Here is a 19,431-nt window from a genome sequence, read left to right as displayed (position 1 = left end):
CGCCCACCCCTACGTTTATACACATTCTCATTGTACAGATTGTTGCGGCCCTGCCCGGAGGCAGAGCGCTCCAAAAAATCAATTTGACTCTTTGACGTTCCCCTCCACGGAAATCTTTAGTAAAAGGCGAAAGATTTGTGCGTGAATGAAGAGAAACCCGAGCTATAGCCATGTAGGCTCAGGCGTCCCGCTACGCCAACCTAAAGCCTAGCTCGTTTGTTCGCGGTAACAAGGGAGGAGCCTGCGGGGCTGTGGCTTGTTGGCAACATCAGGCAGGCAGGCAGGCAGGCAGGCAGGCAGGGCTGGCAGGCTATAATGGAGAGAGAGAGAGAGAGAGGAGGGGAAAAAACAGTAACAATCTCAAAAAAAAAAAAAAAAAAAAAAAAAAAAAAAAAAGAACAAAAACGGAGGGAAAACTGCAAACCGCCGAAAGGGGAGTGGCCTCCGCTCGCACTGCATTTGTGACCAGCTGACAAGGCAGTGAGAGAGACAGAGACCACTCACTCCCCTTCATTCTTACTTATTCTGGTTTTTTTTAAAGGAGTGAGCGCTTTTGGCTGCTTTGTTTTATTTATTCACACAGACAGACAGACAGAGACAGACAGACAGACAAATCAACCAACAAATGTAAAAATAAAGTTTTATAATATTATATATATATATATATATATATATATATATATATATATATATACATACACACACACACACACACACACACACACACACACACACACACACACACACACACACACACATATTACAAATTCATTAAAATAAACAGGCTGATCATACCATACAACCAGCAACAAACTCTTTCTTTTCCACACGTTTAGGAAGGTGCACCGTTCCTGGAGGTACTGCAATACCAGGTCGATGCGTGGGGCGAACGGGGCAAGCCCCTGTTTCGCCTCCCTGTTCTAAAAATCCATTTAATATGAAGTCCTCATATAGAGGACGTATCAGATATTAAACTGATAAGAACAGATACTACACTTGATCTTAGCCAAAAGGCCGAGAAGCGATAACCTGAAATGGGCGCTGGCCTGGGCGCCGGCCTCGCCGGCACAGGCCTCCCCTCCGCGGAGACAGCGCCCTTCCTTCCTTCCAGCCGTACGTACGCTCACCCTTCCCTTCGTGCCACGCCCACCCCTACGTTTATACACATTCTCATTGTACAGATTGTTGCGGCCCTGCCCGGAGGCAGAGCGCTCCAAAAAATCAATTTGACTCTTTGACGTTCCCCTCCACGGAAATCTTTAGTAAAAGGCGAAAGATTTGTGCGTGAATGAAGAGAAACCCGAGCTATAGCCATGTAGGCTCAGGCGTCCCGCTACGCCAACCTAAAGCCTAGCTCGTTTGTTCGCGGGTAACAAGGGAGGAGCCTGCGGGGCTGTGGCTTGTTGGCAACATCAGGCAGGCAGGCAGGCAGGCAGGCAGGCAGGGCTGGCAGGCTATAATGGAGAGAGAGAGAGAGAGAGGAGGGGAAAAAACAGTAACAATCTCAAAAAAAAAAAAAAAAAAAAAAAAAAAAAAAAAGAACAAAAACGGAGGGAAAACTGCAAACCGCCGAAAGGGGAGTGGCCTCCGCTCGCACTGCATTTGTGACCAGCTGACAAGGCAGTGAGAGAGACAGAGACCACTCACTCCCCTTCATTCTTACTTATTCTGGTTTTTTTTAAAGGAGTGAGCGCTTTTGGCTGCTTTGTTTTATTTATTCACACAGACAGACAGACAGAGACAGACAGACAGACAGACAGACAAATCAACCAACAAATGTAAAAATAAAGTTTTATAATATTATATATATATATATATATATATATATATATATATATATATATATATATACATACACACACACACACACACACACACACACACACACACACACACACACACACACACACACACACACACATATTACAAATTCATTAAAATAAACAGGCTGATCATACCATACAACCAGCAACAAACTCTTTCTTTTCCACACGTTTAGGAAGGTGCACCGTTCCTGGAGGTACTGCAATACCAGGTCGATGCGTGGGGCGAACGGGGCAAGCCCCTGTTTCGCCTCCCTGTTCTAAAAATCCATTTAATATGAAGTCCTCATATAGAGGACGTATCAGATATTAAACTGATAAGAACAGATACTACACTTGATCTTAGCCAAAAGGCCGAGAAGCGATAACCTGAAATGGGCGCTGGCCTGGGCGCCGGCCTCGCCGGCACAGGCCTCCCCTCCGCGGAGACAGCGCCCTTCCTTCCTTCCAGCCGTACGTACGCTCACCCTTCCCTTCGTGCCACGCCCACCCCTACGTTTATACACATTCTCATTGTACAGATTGTTGCGGCCCTGCCCGGAGGCAGAGCGCTCCAAAAAATCAATTTGACTCTTTGACGTTCCCCTCCACGGAAATCTTTAGTAAAAGGCGAAAGATTTGTGCGTGAATGAAGAGAAACCCGAGCTATAGCCATGTAGGCTCAGGCGTCCCGCTACGCCAACCTAAAGCCTAGCTCGTTTGTTCGCGGTAACAAGGGAGGAGCCTGCGGGGCTGTGGCTTGTTGGCAACATCAGGCAGGCAGGCAGGCAGGCAGGCAGGCAGGGCTGGCAGGCTATAATGGAGAGAGAGAGAGAGAGAGGAGGGGAAAAAACAGTAACAATCTCAAAAAAAAAAAAAAAAAAAAAAAAAAAAAAAAAGAACAAAAACGGAGGGAAAACTGCAAACCGCCGAAAGGGGAGTGGCCTCCGCTCGCACTGCATTTGTGACCAGCTGACAAGGCAGTGAGAGAGACAGAGACCACTCACTCCCCTTCATTCTTACTTATTCTGGTTTTTTTTAAAGGAGTGAGCGCTTTTGGCTGCTTTGTTTTATTTATTCACACAGACAGACAGACAGAGACAGACAGACAGACAAATCAACCAACAAATGTAAAAATAAAGTTTTATAATATTATATATATATATATATATATATATATATATATATATATATATATATATATATACATACACACACACACACACACACACACACACACACACACACACACACACACACACACACACACACACATATTACAAATTCATTAAAATAAACAGGCTGATCATACCATACAACCAGCAACAAACTCTTTCTTTTCCACACGTTTAGGAAGGTGCACCGTTCCTGGAGGTACTGCAATACCAGGTCGATGCGTGGGGCGAACGGGGCAAGCCCCTGTTTCGCCTCCCTGTTCTAAAAATCCATTTAATATGAAGTCCTCATATAGAGGACGTATCAGATATTAAACTGATAAGACAAAAGGCCGAGAAGCGATAACCTGAAATGGGCGCTGGCCTGGGCGCCGGCCTCGCCGGCACAGGCCTCCCCTCCGCGGAGACAGCGCCCTTCCTTCCTTCCAGCCGTACGTACGCTCACCCTTCCCTTCGTGCCACGCCCACCCCTACGTTTATACACATTCTCATTGTACAGATTGTTGCGGCCCTGCCCGGAGGCAGAGCGCTCCAAAAAATCAATTTGACTCTTTGACGTTCCCCTCCACGGAAATCTTTAGTAAAAGGCGAAAGATTTGTGCGTGAATGAAGAGAAACCCGAGCTATAGCCATGTAGGCTCAGGCGTCCCGCTACGCCAACCTAAAGCCTAGCTCGTTTGTTCGCGGTAACAAGGGAGGAGCCTGCGGGGCTGTGGCTTGTTCAACATCAGGCAGGCAGGCAGGCAGGCAGGCAGGCAGGGCTGGCAGGCTATAATGGAGAGAGAGAGAGAGAGAGGAGGGGAAAAAACAGTAACAATCTCAAAAAAAAAAAAAAAAAAAAAAAAAAAAAAAAGAACAAAAACGGAGGGAAAACTGCAAACCGCCGAAAGGGGAGTGGCCTCCGCTCGCACTGCATTTGTGACCAGCTGACAAGGCAGTGAGAGAGACAGAGACCACTCACTCCCCTTCATTCTTACTTATTCTGGTTTTTTTTAAAGGAGTGAGCGCTTTTGGCTGCTTTGTTTTATTTATTCACACAGACAGACAGACAGAGACAGACAGACAGACAAATCAACCAACAAATGTAAAAATAAAGTTTTATAATATTATATATATATATATATATATATATATATATATATATATATATATATATATACATACACACACACACACACACACACACACACACACACACACACACACACACACACACACACACACACATATTACAAATTCATTAAAATAAACAGGCTGATCATACCATACAACCAGCAACAAACTCTTTCTTTTCCACACGTTTAGGAAGGTGCACCGTTCCTGGAGGTACTGCAATACCAGGTCGATGCGTGGGGCGAACGGGGCAAGCCCCTGTTTCGCCTCCCTGTTCTAAAAATCCATTTAATATGAAGTCCTCATATAGAGGACGTATCAGATATTAAACTGATAAGAACAGATACTACACTTGATCTTAGCCAAAAGGCCGAGAAGCGATAACCTGAAATGGGCGCTGGCCTGGGCGCCGGCCTCGCCGGCACAGGCCTCCCCTCCGCGGAGACAGCGCCCTTCCTTCCTTCCAGCCGTACGTACGCTCACCCTTCCCTTCGTGCCACGCCCACCCCTACGTTTATACACATTCTCATTGTACAGATTGTTGCGGCCCTGCCCGGAGGCAGAGCGCTCCAAAAAATCAATTTGACTCTTTGACGTTCCCCTCCACGGAAATCTTTAGTAAAAGGCGAAAGATTTGTGCGTGAATGAAGAGAAACCCGAGCTATAGCCATGTAGGCTCAGGCGTCCCGCTACGCCAACCTAAAGCCTAGCTCGTTTGTTCGCGGTAACAAGGGAGGAGCCTGCGGGGCTGTGGCTTGTTGGCAACATCAGGCAGGCAGGCAGGCAGGCAGGCAGGCAGGGCTGGCAGGCTATAATGGAGAGAGAGAGAGAGAGAGGAGGGGAAAAAACAGTAACAATCTCAAAAAAAAAAAAAAAAAAAAAAAAAAAAAAAAGAACAAAAACGGAGGGAAAACTGCAAACCGCCGAAAGGGGAGTGGCCTCCGCTCGCACTGCATTTGTGACCAGCTGACAAGGCAGTGAGAGAGACAGAGACCACTCACTCCCCTTCATTCTTACTTATTCTGGTTTTTTTTAAAGGAGTGAGCGCTTTTGGCTGCTTTGTTTTATTTATTCACACAGACAGACAGACAGAGACAGACAGACAGACAAATCAACCAACAAATGTAAAAATAAAGTTTTATAATATTATATATATATATATATATATATATATATATATATATATATATATATATATATATACATACACACACACACACACACACACACACACACACACACACACACACACACACACACACACACACACATATTACAAATTCATTAAAATAAACAGGCTGATCATACCATACAACCAGCAACAAACTCTTTCTTTTCCACACGTTTAGGAAGGTGCACCGTTCCTGGAGGTACTGCAATACCAGGTCGATGCGTGGGGCGAACGGGGCAAGCCCCTGTTTCGCCTCCCTGTTCTAAAAATCCATTTAATATGAAGTCCTCATATAGAGGACGTATCAGATATTAAACTGATAAGAACAGATACTACACTTGATCTTAGCCAAAAGGCCGAGAAGCGATAACCTGAAATGGGCGCTGGCCTGGGCGCCGGCCTCGCCGGCACAGGCCTCCCCTCCGCGGAGACAGCGCCCTTCCTTCCTTCCAGCCGTACGTACGCTCACCCTTCCCTTCGTGCCACGCCCACCCCTACGTTTATACACATTCTCATTGTACAGATTGTTGCGGCCCTGCCCGGAGGCAGAGCGCTCCAAAAAATCAATTTGACTCTTTGACGTTCCCCTCCACGGAAATCTTTAGTAAAAGGCGAAAGATTTGTGCGTGAATGAAGAGAAACCCGAGCTATAGCCATGTAGGCTCAGGCGTCCCGCTACGCCAACCTAAAGCCTAGCTCGTTTGTTCGCGGTAACAAGGGAGGAGCCTGCGGGGCTGTGGCTTGTTGGCAACATCAGGCAGGCAGGCAGGCAGGCAGGCAGGCAGGGCTGGCAGGCTATAATGGAGAGAGAGAGAGAGAGAGGAGGGGAAAAAACAGTAACAATCTCAAAAAAAAAAAAAAAAAAAAAAAAAAAAAAAGAACAAAAACGGAGGGAAAACTGCAAACCGCCGAAAGGGGAGTGGCCTCCGCTCGCACTGCATTTGTGACCAGCTGACAAGGCAGTGAGAGAGACAGAGACCACTCACTCCCCTTCATTCTTACTTATTCTGGTTTTTTTTAAAGGAGTGAGCGCTTTTGGCTGCTTTGTTTTATTTATTCACACAGACAGACAGACAGAGACAGACAGACAGACAAATCAACCAACAAATGTAAAAATAAAGTTTTATAATATTATATATATATATATATATATATATATATATATATATATATATACATACACACACACACACACACACACACACACACACACACACACACACACACACACACACACACATATTACAAATTCATTAAAATAAACAGGCTGATCATACCATACAACCAGCAACAAACTCTTTCTTTTCCACACGTTTAGGAAGGTGCACCGTTCCTGGAGGTACTGCAATACCAGGTCGATGCGTGGGGCGAACGGGGCAAGCCCCTGTTTCGCCTCCCTGTTCTAAAAATCCATTTAATATGAAGTCCTCATATAGAGGACGTATCAGATATTAAACTGATAAGAACAGATTTTTTTTTTTTTTTTTGACAAAGTTTATTGATACATTTCACCAATAAATACAAAGTCACTTATATTTTTAAAAAGACAGCATACATATTGGATAAAAGCATGGATAAAAAACATTGCAAACATACATTTTAAAACCATTCATACAAACTTCATCATTTTTAAAAGGCCACATTTATACATTTATTGCAATAGTACATTAAAAGGTTTTTAATATAGAAGCATCTTAAAATGCTTAAAAGTCCAGAACAGTTTAATATTATAAAAACCTTTTAACCTCATAATTAGTACATTTTGCATTGTCCTTTTCATATGCATTACAACCCTGTTCCCCCCTGCCCAGGACCCCGAAGAGAGAGGAAGGCAGGGATGAAGCCAGCCGGGAGGTGGGGTGCGTGCATCTGCGGCTCCTCCCGCCCTCCGTCGAGGCCCCTTCCTGTGCGTCTCCAGAGGAAGTCCTCCCCTGTGCCCGCTGTCTCCTTTCAGGCATCCTTGTCCCCTCAGGAAACGTCGGCGGGAGCCCCGGTCGGTGGTGGCAGGGACCTCCCTGCGTGTGACCTCGGCCCCCTCCTCCAAATGGCGACGCCCGGCGCCACCTGCAGCGTTGTTGTTACCATCCTTTTCATAGCGTGGAGGGGCACCGTGACGCGCTTCCCCACCAGCAGGTTGCGGGAGGTCCACAGTGCGGCCGTCACGCTTGTAAGGGTGAGCCAGAGTGCCTTGAATTCTTTGGATGGTAACTTTTCCACACCCTGGCCCACCCCGTTCACCGCTAACCGGTAACTTTGCGGGTGGACCTCCCCTGCTGGCAGGCTTGGGCATTCCAGGGGGCCGATCGCGGCCCACAGGTCCCTGGCCACGCTGCACTCCCAAAGGACGTGCCGCACGGTCTCAGGCTGGCCGCAGCCTGGCCGTGGGCACACTGCCGTTGCCCCCATGCCCCGGGAGTGCATCACCGCCCGGACCGGGAGGACTTCATGGGCCACCATCCAGGTAAGGTCCTTCTGTTTGTTCCGGAGGGCCGGGTGGGCCGCATTCGCCCACACTCTCCGAGCCTCCTCCGTCGTCATCCCCACCACTCTGCTCACCTCCTCACGATCCTGAACAAGGGAGACCAGGGTTTTAGCATTTGTCATTTCTTGTACTGTGCATTTCTCCAAATCATACTTTTTTAAGAATTTCTTAATAAAAAGGTACTCGTGTGGCAGTTTAAAAGATACTGGCGTTCTCAGGTCTGGTTTTAAAATGCCTATGGTTTGCAAATAAGACCCCATCCAGAACCGAGCCATGATGGCCGTCTTGGTCCTGGATGGGGATGTCGCATGTGCTATGTGTGCTGCTGTAAATTTGCTGCCTAAAAACAGGTGGGGGTCTGGGAGCCCCTTCCCTCCATTTTCAGGTCTCTTCTTTACTGTCTCTCTTCTCAGGCGCTCCCACTTGGACCCCCACAGGAAGTAAAAGATCGCCCGATCCAAACCTAAAAGAAAGCGCCTTGGGGGACTAAAAACAGAGCACAGTAATAAAAGCAAAGGTAAAATCACTGCTTTTATTACTAAAATTTTCCCTTCCAAAGTCAATTGTCTTAGTCCCCATAGTCCAAGTCTCTGTCTAACTTTCCCTAAGGTTGTTATCCAGTTTCCACTCCCTCCTCCTGCCCGGTCAAATTTCACCCCTAAAATCCTGATATTGGTTTCTTTAAAATTTACCCCTAAAACAGTTGGTACGTTCGTCCATGGTCCAAAGAGCTGTGCCTCCGTCTTGTCTCGGTTCAGTTTGGCTCCAGAGGCCCCCCCAAACCATTCTGTTACCTCTAGGGTCCTCTGGGCCGACACCATGTCTGTGCATAAAACTGTCACGTCGTCCATATATAATGAACATATCACCGTCAGTCCCCCTGGCAAAGTCAGTCCATTGATCCATTGGTCCCTTCTCAAGATTTGCGCCAGTGGTTCTATGCATGTGACGAACAGGAGCGGGGATAAGGGGCAACCCTGCCGTACTCCTGAGCGAATAGTAATCGCCTTGGAGAGGTGCCCATTTACCAAAATTCTGCTATTGATGTCGTTATACAACAGGCCCACCCATGCTATAAACCTCCCCGGGAACCCCATCTTTTGCAGTACCTGAAACAGGTACTGGTGTGAGACCCGATCAAAAGCTTTTTCGAAATCTAAATTTAGTGCTAATAACCGAATGTTTCTGTCTCTCACATAACAGATGGAGTCACGGATCAGGATCAAGTTGTCCGTGATCCTCCGCCCCGGCACTGCGCAAGCTTGATCTGGGTGAATCACGTCTTCTAAAACCAATGACATTCGTCTTGCTAAAATTCTGCTAAAAAGCTTACAATCAACGTTTAAAAGTGTGATAGGTCTCCAATTTCTGATCTCTGATTTTTCTCCTTTTTTGTGCAGCAGAGTCACTATCCCTGACCTAAAACTGTCAGGTAAAACGTCACAAGTCTGGAAGTCTGTAAAAATACATAAAAGGTCCCCTACTAAAATGTCCCAAAAGGTTCTATAAAACTCCACGGGGAGCCCATCCTCTCCCGGGGACTTCCCTGTTTTAAAACCTTTTAAAACATTTTGTAGCTCTTCTGTCGTAAAATCTGTAATTAAAATTTCACCATCTTTTATTGTATTTTCCAAAAAATTTGTCACTTCTTCCATTGTTGCGTTGTGTGTTTGTTTTTCACCATATAAATCTTCATAAAACCTTTCTACCACCCCCATAATCCCATGGTTTGTATCCTGTTTTTTATTCCCATCTTTCACTTCAGTCATCCCACCACCCCGTGCCATAGTTTTCTTAAAAAAGTACCGTGTACACTTTTCCCCTTCTTCCAATTCCTGTTCTTTACAAGTCATTATATACTTTTTGCTCATCTCCTCTGTTAAAAGCATCATCTCTTCCTTTACTTTCTTTATTTCCTCTTTAAAATCATACCCATGATTTACCAGATTAAAATACCTCTGCAGCCGTTTTTGCAGCCCCAACATGCGTCTTTCCTGTTTCTTCTTTTTAAAACTTCCCACCCTTCTAAAAAAAGTCTTGGTCCTCCCCTTCACCATCTCCCACCATTGTGCTCGTGTACTGTACAAGTCTTGGAGGGACTGCCAGAGCTTGTACTGCTCCCTGTATTCTTCTCTTACTTCCTCTTCCAGCAACAGGGAGCAGTTTAGCTTCCACAGCCCTCCCCCTATCGTCACATCTGTGGGGAAAGAAAGGGTGCAAGACAGTAAGGCGTGGTCTGAAAAAAACATGGGGATCAATCTAGCATCTGATGGCGGGCAGTCACGTGTAAAAATGTAGTCAATTCTGGAGGCCCGGGAACCATCACCACTCGACCAGGTGAAGCCCTCCTCCTGTGGATGCATGGTCCGGTAACAGTCAACTAATTTAAAATCCACTTTCAGGTTGGTCAACCTCCCAGACGTTTTATCTAATTTAAAACCATCTCCCACGTTTTTTCTGTCTTTACTAGTTAAAACACAGTTAAAATCCCCGCCCACTATTAAAGGAGCCCTCCCCAGCATGTGGGGCTGCAAATCCCCAAACAATTCAAACCTCTCTTCTTTTTCATTAAAACCATACACATTTAAAACCTTAAAATCCCTCCCTAAAAAATGCAAATTAGCTAAAAGGGCCCGCCCATCCCTCACCACGGTGCAGCCCTTCACCACAATCCTGGAGTTTCTGATTAAAATAGCGACACCATCAGCCTTATTGTAGTGCGACCCACTCCAGAGGGAGGGACCCGCAGCCCAACGCTGCTCCCACTCTCTGTAAGATTTCCGGAAGGGGATCGCACACTCTTGTAATAAAATCACATCAGCATTTACAGTTTCTAAAAATGTTAAAATACTCTGTGCTCTTAGGGGTGCCTTCACACTTCTCACATTTATGGTGGCGATTGTGAGAGACATGAGCATATATTTAAAAGGGAGATGTACAAACATTCTTATATTACTTTGCATCTTAATTTTTCTTAAATCTTAAAAAATTTAAACCATGGACACCTCCTCCTCTGTCTCTTCCTGCCCCCCGGGGAGGGGGGGTGGGGGTGGGGTAGGGGGAGGTGGAGAGGGGAAGGGGAAGGGGGAGAGAGGTGAGAAAGGTGGTGTGTCCTCAATTATGGAATCCTCCGGTGGTACAATTTTGGGTGTGGGTGTTCTTAACCTTATTTCTAGGAAAGATACCCCATTTGGTGACCCTTCTGGCCACGTCCTGTTCCCCTCTGAGGACCCGGTTGCGTCTTGCTCCATTCGATGTTTCTTCTCCACCATGTCCACCAGAGGAGACCCTGCCGGCCTCTTCCCTGTTTGTGTACTTACCCCTTCTTTCTCTTCTAGCACCGTCTCCATTACACATTCCTTGTCTTTTCCAACTCCTGTCTCTTCCTTTCCACTTGTTTGTCCCTCCTTCTCTCCCTTTTCCTCTTCCTGATCCCGGTCCTTTGCCTCGGTCTCCTGGCTGGGGGCGGGGGCCTGCTGGTTGGTTGATTTTCCCGCCATTCCACTTGGCCCCGCCCCTTCTTCTTCCTCCTGCTGCCTTGCCTTCTGACCATGCTGCCAGGCGGCCATTTTCTCCTTCATGTCGGCGGCCATCTTGGCTGCCTTCATTTTGTTTGCATAGGACCTGGGACAATCTCTAAACAGATGGTTATTGGCTCCACACAGATTACACAATCTCCCATTTGGGCACTCCTCGAAGGAGTGCCCAATTTCTCTACACTTTTTACACACAACTTCCTGGCATGCCTCGGCTAAATGTCCCATACGACCACATTTTCGGCACAGTTTTGGCATCCCCTGATAAAAAATGTAGCCCCGGTTTTCACCCAACACTATCATAGAGGGTAGATGTCTAAGACCCAGATATCCTTCTGGGTCTTCCCACTGTTGTATGGGGACTCTCCAAGAGCCTGTCCATACACCGTCCTCGTCTACCACTTTCATAGGTGGGCTTTTTACCGTGCAAAATCTGGCCAGCCATGTCCTAATGTCTTCTCCAGTCACAGTTTCATTGAACATTCTAACAATCACCACTTTGTGTGAATTATCAGAAAGCTTTTCCACTGTGAACATGGAGAACTGGTCTTTAACCGTTTCATATCTATGCCAAAAGTCCTGTAACTGGTGTGTTGTGCAGAAGCTTACATCAAAACCCTTATTTCCTGGTAGCGAAATCAAACAGTTCAAATCAGAGACAGAAAAGCCGAGAGCACCCTGGAGAAGCTTCCTTGAGAAGTCCAACCTCGACATCCCAAGAAGTTTCCCCTCTACTTCTTTAAATAAGAGTCGGACACTGTGGTGCCTCCTCACACCGGCCCGAGGAGCCGACATGGTGGAGGCACCACCACTTGGAATTCACAGACAACACACTAAAAAGTTCTCCAATAAATAACTAAAAAGGTAAAAAAGGTAAAAGGGCTGTAAAAGGGATCAAAACAAGTCTAAAAGCAAATTAAGAACTAAATTAGACAGTCCCTAAAATAAGAGTCTCCTAAAAAAGTTCTAAAATTTACTTACCTTGTACTTTGACCTCTTTTTCCAGCAGTCACACGAAACCGTGTAGAGAAAATTTCCCTTCCAGAGCTTTTCGCCGCCAAAGCGCCTCCTGCCCTGAAAGTCGATCCCAGTCCCGACCTCTTGATCTTAGCCAAAAGGCCGAGAAGCGATAACCTGAAATGGGCGCTGGCCTGGGCGCCGGCCTCGCCGGCACAGGCCTCCCCTCCGCGGAGACAGCGCCCTTCCTTCCTTCCAGCCGTACGTACGCTCACCCTTCCCTTCGTGCCACGCCCACCCCTACGTTTATACACATTCTCATTGTACAGATTGTTGCGGCCCTGCCCGGAGGCAGAGCGCTCCAAAAAATCAATTTGACTCTTTGACGTTCCCCTCCACGGAAATCTTTAGTAAAAGGCGAAAGATTTGTGCGTGAATGAAGAGAAACCCGAGCTATAGCCATGTAGGCTCAGGCGTCCCGCTACGCCAACCTAAAGCCTAGCTCGTTTGTTCGCGGTAACAAGGGAGGAGCCTGCGGGGCTGTGGCTTGTTGGCAACATCAGGCAGGCAGGCAGGCAGGCAGGCAGGCAGGGCTGGCAGGCTATAATGGAGAGAGAGAGAGAGAGAGGAGGGGAAAAAACAGTAACAATCTCAAAAAAAAAAAAAAAAAAAAAAAAAAAAAAAAGAACAAAAACGGAGGGAAAACTGCAAACCGCCGAAAGGGGAGTGGCCTCCGCTCGCACTGCATTTGTGACCAGCTGACAAGGCAGTGAGAGAGACAGAGACCACTCACTCCCCTTCATTCTTACTTATTCTGGTTTTTTTTAAAGGAGTGAGCGCTTTTGGCTGCTTTGTTTTATTTATTCACACAGACAGACAGACAGAGACAGACAGACAGACAAATCAACCAACAAATGTAAAAATAAAGTTTTATAATATTATATATATATATATATATATATATATATATATATATATATATATACATACACACACACACACACACACACACACACACACACACACACACACACACACACACACACACATATTACAAATTCATTAAAATAAACAGGCTGATCATACCATACAACCAGCAACAAACTCTTTCTTTTCCACACGTTTAGGAAGGTGCACCGTTCCTGGAGGTACTGCAATACCAGGTCGATGCGTGGGGCGAACGGGGCAAGCCCCTGTTTCGCCTCCCTGTTCTAAAAATCCATTTAATATGAAGTCCTCATATAGAGGACGTATCAGATATTAAACTGATAAGAACAGATACTACACTTGATCTTAGCCAAAAGGCCGAGAAGCGATAACCTGAAATGGGCGCTGGCCTGGGCGCCGGCCTCGCCGGCACAGGCCTCCCCTCCGCGGAGACAGCGCCCTTCCTTCCTTCCAGCCGTACGTACGCTCACCCTTCCCTTCGTGCCACGCCCACCCCTACGTTTATACACATTCTCATTGTACAGATTGTTGCGGCCCTGCCCGGAGGCAGAGCGCTCCAAAAAATCAATTTGACTCTTTGACGTTCCCCTCCACGGAAATCTTTAGTAAAAGGCGAAAGATTTGTGCGTGAATGAAGAGAAACCCGAGCTATAGCCATGTAGGCTCAGGCGTCCCGCTACGCCAACCTAAAGCCTAGCTCGTTTGTTCGCGGTAACAAGGGAGGAGCCTGCGGGGCTGTGGCTTGTTGGCAACATCAGGCAGGCAGGCAGGCAGGCAGGCAGGCAGGGCTGGCAGGCTATAATGGAGAGAGAGAGAGAGAGAGGAGGGGAAAAAACAGTAACAATCTCAAAAAAAAAAAAAAAAAAAAAAAAAAAAAAAAAAGAACAAAAACGGAGGGAAAACTGCAAACCGCCGAAAGGGGAGTGGCCTCCGCTCGCACTGCATTTGTGACCAGCTGACAAGGCAGTGAGAGAGACAGAGACCACTCACTCCCCTTCATTCTTACTTATTCTGGTTTTTTTTAAAGGAGTGAGCGCTTTTGGCTGCTTTGTTTTATTTATTCACACAGACAGACAGACAGAGACAGACAGACAGACAAATCAACCAACAAATGTAAAAATAAAGTTTTATAATATTATATATATATATATATATATATATATATATATATATATATACATACACACACACACACACACACACACACACACACACACACACACACACACACACACACACACACACATATTACAAATTCATTAAAATAAACAGGCTGATCATACCATACAACCAGCAACAAACTCTTTCTTTTCCACACGTTTAGGAAGGTGCACCGTTCCTGGAGGTACTGCAATACCAGGTCGATGCGTGGGGCGAACGGGGCAAGCCCCTGTTTCGCCTCCCTGTTCTAAAAATCCATTTAATATGAAGTCCTCAAGTCCTCATATAGAGGACGTATCAGATATTAAACTGATAAGAACAGATTTTTTTTTTTTTTGACAAAGTTTATTGATACATTTCACCAATAAATACAAAGTCACTTATATTTTTAAAAAGACAGCATACATATTGGATAAAAGCATGGATAAAAAACATTGCAAACATACATTTTAAAACCATTCATACAAACTTCATCATTTTTAAAAGGCCACATTTATACATTTATTGCAATAGTACATTAAAAGGTTTTTAATATAGAAGCATCTTAAAATGCTTAAAAGTCCAGAACAGTTTAATATTATAAAAACCTTTTAACCTCATAATTAGTACATTTTGCATTGTCCTTTTCATATGCATTACAACCCTGTTCCCCCCTGCCCAGGACCCCGAAGAGAGAGGAAGGCAGGGATGAAGCCAGCCGGGAGGTGGGGTGCGTGCATCTGCGGCTCCTCCCGCCCTCCGTCGAGGCCCCTTCCTGTGCGTCTCCAGAGGAAGTCCTCCCCTGTGCCCGCTGTCTCCTTTCAGGCATCCTTGTCCCCTCAGGAAACGTCGGCGGGAGCCCCGGTCGGTGGTGGCAGGGACCTCCCTGCGTGTGACCTCGGCCCCCTCCTCCAAATGGCGACGCCCGGCGCCACCTGCAGCGTTGTTGTTACCATCCTTTTCATAGCGTGGAGGGGCACCGTGACGCGCTTCCCCACCAGCAGGTTGCGGGAGGTCCACAGTGCGGCCGTCACGCTTGTAAGGGTGAGCCAGAGTGCCTTGAATTCTTTGGATGGTAACTTTTCCACACCCTGGCCCACCCCGTTCACCGCTAACCGGTAACTTTGCGGGTGGACCTCCCCTGCTGGCAGGCTTGGGCATTCCAGGGGGGCCGATCGCGGCCCACAGGTCCCTGGCCACGCTGCACTCCCAAAGGACGTGCCGCACGGTCTCAGGCTGGCCGCAGCCTGGCCGTGGGCACACTGCCGTTGCCCCCATGCCCCGGGAGTGCATCACCGCCCGGACCGGGAGGACTTCATGGGCCACCATCCAGGTAAGGTCCTTCTGTTTGTTCCGGAGGGCCGGGTGGGCCGCATTCGCCCACACTCTCCGAGCCTCCTCCGTCGTCATCCCCACCACTCTGCTCACCTCCTCACGATCCTGAACAAGGGAGACCAGGGTTTTAGCATTTGTCATTTCTTGTACTGTGCATTTCTCCAAATCATACTTTTTTAAGAATTTCTTAATAAAAAGGTACTCGTGTGGCAGTTTAAAAGATACTGGCGTTCTCAGGTCTGGTTTTAAAATGCCTATGGTTTGCAAATAAGACCCCATCCAGAACCGAGCCATGATGGCCGTCTTGGTCCTGGATGGGGATGTCGCATGTGCTATGTGTGCTGCTGTAAATTTGCTGCCTAAAAACAGGTGGGGGTCTGGGAGCCCCTTCCCTCCATTTTCAGGTCTCTTCTTTACTGTCTCTCTTCTCAGGCGCTCCCACTTGGACCCCCACAGGAAGTAAAAGATCGCCCGATCCAAACCTAAAAGAAAGCGCCTTGGGGGACTAAAAACAGAGCACAGTAATAAAAGCAAAGGTAAAATCACTGCTTTTATTACTAAAATTTTCCCTTCCAAAGTCAATTGTCTTAGTCCCCATAGTCCAAGTCTCTGTCTAACTTTCCCTAAGGTTGTTATCCAGTTTCCACTCCCTCCTCCTGCCCGGTCAAATTTCACCCCTAAAATCCTGATATTGGTTTCTTTAAAATTTACCCCTAAAACAGTTGGTACGTTCGTCCATGGTCCAAAGAGCTGTGCCTCCGTCTTGTCTCGGTTCAGTTTGGCTCCAGAGGCCCCCCCAAACCATTCTGTTACCTCTAGGGTCCTCTGGGCCGACACCATGTCTGTGCATAAAACTGTCACGTCGTCCATATATAATGAACATATCACCGTCAGTCCCCCTGGCAAAGTCAGTCCATTGATCCATTGGTCCCTTCTCAAGATTTGCGCCAGTGGTTCTATGCATGTGACGAACAGGAGCGGGGATAAGGGGCAACCCTGCCGTACTCCTGAGCGAATAGTAATCGCCTTGGAGAGGTGCCCATTTACCAAAATTCTGCTATTGATGTCGTTATACAACAGGCCCACCCATGCTATAAACCTCCCCGGGAACCCCATCTTTTGCAGTACCTGAAACAGGTACTGGTGTGAGACCCGATCAAAAGCTTTTTCGAAATCTAAATTTAGTGCTAATAACCGAATGTTTCTGTCTCTCACATAACAGATGGAGTCACGGATCAGGATCAAGTTGTCCGTGATCCTCCGCCCCGGCACTGCGCAAGCTTGATCTGGGTGAATCACGTCTTCTAAAACCAATGACATTCGTCTTGCTAAAATTCTGCTAAAAAGCTTACAATCAACGTTTAAAAGTGTGATAGGTCTCCAATTTCTGATCTCTGATTTTTCTCCTTTTTTGTGCAGCAGAGTCACTATCCCTGACCTAAAACTGTCAGGTAAAACGTCACAAGTCTGGAAGTCTGTAAAAATACATAAAAGGTCCCCTACTAAAATGTCCCAAAAGGTTCTATAAAACTCCACGGGGAGCCCATCCTCTCCCGGGGACTTCCCTGTTTTAAAACCTTTTAAAACATTTTGTAGCTCTTCTGTCGTAAAATCTGTAATTAAAATTTCACCATCTTTTATTGTATTTTCCAAAAAATTTGTCACTTCTTCCATTGTTGCGTTGTGTGTTTGTTTTTCACCATATAAATCTTCATAAAACCTTTCTACCACCCCCATAATCCCATGGTTTGTATCCTGTTTTTTATTCCCATCTTTCACTTCAGTCATCCCACCACCCCGTGCCATAGTTTTCTTAAAAAAGTACCGTGTACACTTTTCCCCTTCTTCCAATTCCTGTTCTTTACAAGTCATTATATACTTTTTGCTCATCTCCTCTGTTAAAAGCATCATCTCTTCCTTTACTTTCTTTATTTCCTCTTTAAAATCATACCCATGATTTACCAGATTAAAATACCTCTGCAGCCGTTTTTGCAGCCCCAACATGCGTCTTTCCTGTTTCTTCTTTTTAAAACTTCCCACCCTTCTAAAAAAAGTCTTGGTCCTCCCCTTCACCATCTCCCACCATTGTGCTCGTGTACTGTACAAGTCTTGGAGGGACTGCCAGAGCTTGTACTGCTCCCTGTATTCTTCTCTTACTTCCTCTTCCAGCAACAGGGAGCAGTTTAGCTTCCACAGCCCTCCCCCTATCGTCACATCTGTGGGGAAAGAAAGGGTGCAAGACAGTAAGGCGTGGTCTGAAAAAAACATGGGGATCAATCTAGCATCTGATGGCGGGCAGTCACGTGTAAAAATGTAGTCAATTCTGGAGGCCCGGGAACCATCACCACTCGACCAGGTGAAGCCCTCCTCCTGTGGATGCATGGTCCGGTAACAGTCAACTAATTTAAAATCCACTTTCAGGTTGGTCAACCTCCCAGACGTTTTATCTAATTTAAAACCATCTCCCACGTTTTTTCTGTCTTTACTAGTTAAAACACAGTTAAAATCCCCGCCCACTATTAAAGGAGCCCTCCCCAGCATGTGGGGCTGCAAATCCCCAAACAATTCAAACCTCTCTTCTTTTTCATTAAAACCATACACATTTAAAACCTTAAAATCCCTCCCTAAAAAATGCAAATTAGCTAAAAGGGCCCGCCCATCCCTCACCACGGTGCAGCCCTTCACCACAATCCTGGAGTTTCTGATTAAAATAGCGACACCATCAGCCTTATTGTAGTGCGACCCACTCCAGAGGGAGGGACCCGCAGCCCAACGCTGCTCCCACTCTCTGTAAGATTTCCGGAAGGGGATCGCACACTCTTGTAATAAAATCACATCAGCATTTACAGTTTCTAAAAATGTTAAAATACTCTGTGCTCTTAGGGGTGCCTTCACACTTCTCACATTTATGGTGGCGATTGTGAGAGACATGAGCATATATTTAAAAGGGAGATGTACAAACATTCTTATATTACTTTGCATCTTAATTTTTCTTAAATCTTAAAAAATTTAAACCATGGACACCTCCTCCTCTGTCTCTTCCTGCCCCCCGGGGAGGGGGGGTGGGGGTGGGGTAGGGGGAGGTGGAGAGGGGAAGGGGAAGGGGGAGAGAGGTGAGAAAGGTGGTGTGTCCTCAATTATGGAATCCTCCGGTGGTACAATTTTGGGTGTGGGTGTTCTTAACCTTATTTCTAGGAAAGATACCCCATTTGGTGACCCTTCTGGCCACGTCCTGTTCCCCTCTGAGGACCCGGTTGCGTCTTGCTCCATTCGATGTTTCTTCTCCACCATGTCCACCAGAGGAGACCCTGCCGGCCTCTTCCCTGTTTGTGTACTTACCCCTTCTTTCTCTTCTAGCACCGTCTCCATTACACATTCCTTGTCTTTTCCAACTCCTGTCTCTTCCTTTCCACTTGTTTGTCCCTCCTTCTCTCCCTTTTCCTCTTCCTGATCCCGGTCCTTTGCCTCGGTCTCCTGGCTGGGGGCGGGGGCCTGCTGGTTGGTTGATTTTCCCGCCATTCCACTTGGCCCCGCCCCTTCTTCTTCCTCCTGCTGCCTTGCCTTCTGACCATGCTGCCAGGCGGCCATTTTCTCCTTCATGTCGGCGGCCATCTTGGCTGCCTTCATTTTGTTTGCATAGGACCTGGGACAATCTCTAAACAGATGGTTATTGGCTCCACACAGATTACACAATCTCCCATTTGGGCACTCCTCGAAGGAGTGCCCAATTTCTCTACACTTTTTACACACAACTTCCTGGCATGCCTCGGCT

General features: G+C 46.6%; 14 non-coding genes and 2 pseudogenes across 14 annotated transcripts; all 16 read right to left on the bottom strand.

The window, feature by feature from the left end:
• Positions 1–46: 46 nt before the first annotated feature.
• Positions 47–165, bottom strand: LOC143500083 (U5 spliceosomal RNA). Its single transcript, XR_013126615.1, has one exon. It is a non-coding gene; the product is annotated as a U5 spliceosomal RNA (small nuclear RNA).
• Positions 166–835: 670 nt separating this feature from the next.
• LOC143499744 (U2 spliceosomal RNA) lies at positions 836–1,026 on the bottom strand. Its single transcript, XR_013126351.1, has one exon. It is a non-coding gene; the product is annotated as a U2 spliceosomal RNA (small nuclear RNA).
• A 163-nt stretch (positions 1,027–1,189) lies between these two features.
• LOC143500082 (U5 spliceosomal RNA) lies at positions 1,190–1,308 on the bottom strand. Its single transcript, XR_013126614.1, has one exon. It is a non-coding gene; the product is annotated as a U5 spliceosomal RNA (small nuclear RNA).
• A 690-nt stretch (positions 1,309–1,998) lies between these two features.
• On the bottom strand, positions 1,999–2,189 carry LOC143499742 (U2 spliceosomal RNA). Its single transcript, XR_013126349.1, has one exon. It is a non-coding gene; the product is annotated as a U2 spliceosomal RNA (small nuclear RNA).
• Positions 2,190–2,352: 163 nt separating this feature from the next.
• On the bottom strand, positions 2,353–2,471 carry LOC143500081 (U5 spliceosomal RNA). Its single transcript, XR_013126613.1, has one exon. It is a non-coding gene; the product is annotated as a U5 spliceosomal RNA (small nuclear RNA).
• A 683-nt stretch (positions 2,472–3,154) lies between these two features.
• On the bottom strand, positions 3,155–3,321 carry LOC143499900 (U2 spliceosomal RNA; annotated as a pseudogene).
• Positions 3,322–3,484: 163 nt separating this feature from the next.
• Positions 3,485–3,603, bottom strand: LOC143500080 (U5 spliceosomal RNA). Its single transcript, XR_013126612.1, has one exon. It is a non-coding gene; the product is annotated as a U5 spliceosomal RNA (small nuclear RNA).
• A 678-nt stretch (positions 3,604–4,281) lies between these two features.
• LOC143499741 (U2 spliceosomal RNA) lies at positions 4,282–4,472 on the bottom strand. The gene has a single exon (XR_013126348.1). It is a non-coding gene; the product is annotated as a U2 spliceosomal RNA (small nuclear RNA).
• A 163-nt stretch (positions 4,473–4,635) lies between these two features.
• On the bottom strand, positions 4,636–4,754 carry LOC143500079 (U5 spliceosomal RNA). Its single transcript, XR_013126611.1, has one exon. It is a non-coding gene; the product is annotated as a U5 spliceosomal RNA (small nuclear RNA).
• Positions 4,755–5,438: 684 nt separating this feature from the next.
• Positions 5,439–5,629, bottom strand: LOC143499740 (U2 spliceosomal RNA). Its single transcript, XR_013126347.1, has one exon. It is a non-coding gene; the product is annotated as a U2 spliceosomal RNA (small nuclear RNA).
• A 163-nt stretch (positions 5,630–5,792) lies between these two features.
• LOC143500078 (U5 spliceosomal RNA) lies at positions 5,793–5,911 on the bottom strand. The gene has a single exon (XR_013126610.1). It is a non-coding gene; the product is annotated as a U5 spliceosomal RNA (small nuclear RNA).
• Positions 5,912–6,578: 667 nt separating this feature from the next.
• LOC143499847 (U2 spliceosomal RNA) lies at positions 6,579–6,760 on the bottom strand (annotated as a pseudogene).
• A 5,813-nt stretch (positions 6,761–12,573) lies between these two features.
• On the bottom strand, positions 12,574–12,692 carry LOC143500076 (U5 spliceosomal RNA). Its single transcript, XR_013126608.1, has one exon. It is a non-coding gene; the product is annotated as a U5 spliceosomal RNA (small nuclear RNA).
• A 670-nt stretch (positions 12,693–13,362) lies between these two features.
• Positions 13,363–13,553, bottom strand: LOC143499739 (U2 spliceosomal RNA). Its single transcript, XR_013126346.1, has one exon. It is a non-coding gene; the product is annotated as a U2 spliceosomal RNA (small nuclear RNA).
• Positions 13,554–13,716: 163 nt separating this feature from the next.
• Positions 13,717–13,835, bottom strand: LOC143500075 (U5 spliceosomal RNA). Its single transcript, XR_013126607.1, has one exon. It is a non-coding gene; the product is annotated as a U5 spliceosomal RNA (small nuclear RNA).
• Positions 13,836–14,507: 672 nt separating this feature from the next.
• On the bottom strand, positions 14,508–14,694 carry LOC143499896 (U2 spliceosomal RNA). Its single transcript, XR_013126460.1, has one exon. It is a non-coding gene; the product is annotated as a U2 spliceosomal RNA (small nuclear RNA).
• Positions 14,695–19,431: the final 4,737 nt, after the last annotated feature.

This window comes from Brachyhypopomus gauderio, unplaced genomic scaffold, assembly GCF_052324685.1.
Source record: "Brachyhypopomus gauderio isolate BG-103 unplaced genomic scaffold, BGAUD_0.2 sc136, whole genome shotgun sequence".
Lineage (NCBI taxonomy): Eukaryota > Metazoa > Chordata > Actinopteri > Gymnotiformes > Hypopomidae > Brachyhypopomus > Brachyhypopomus gauderio.
This window is presented reverse-complemented; position numbering and strand designations above follow the sequence as displayed.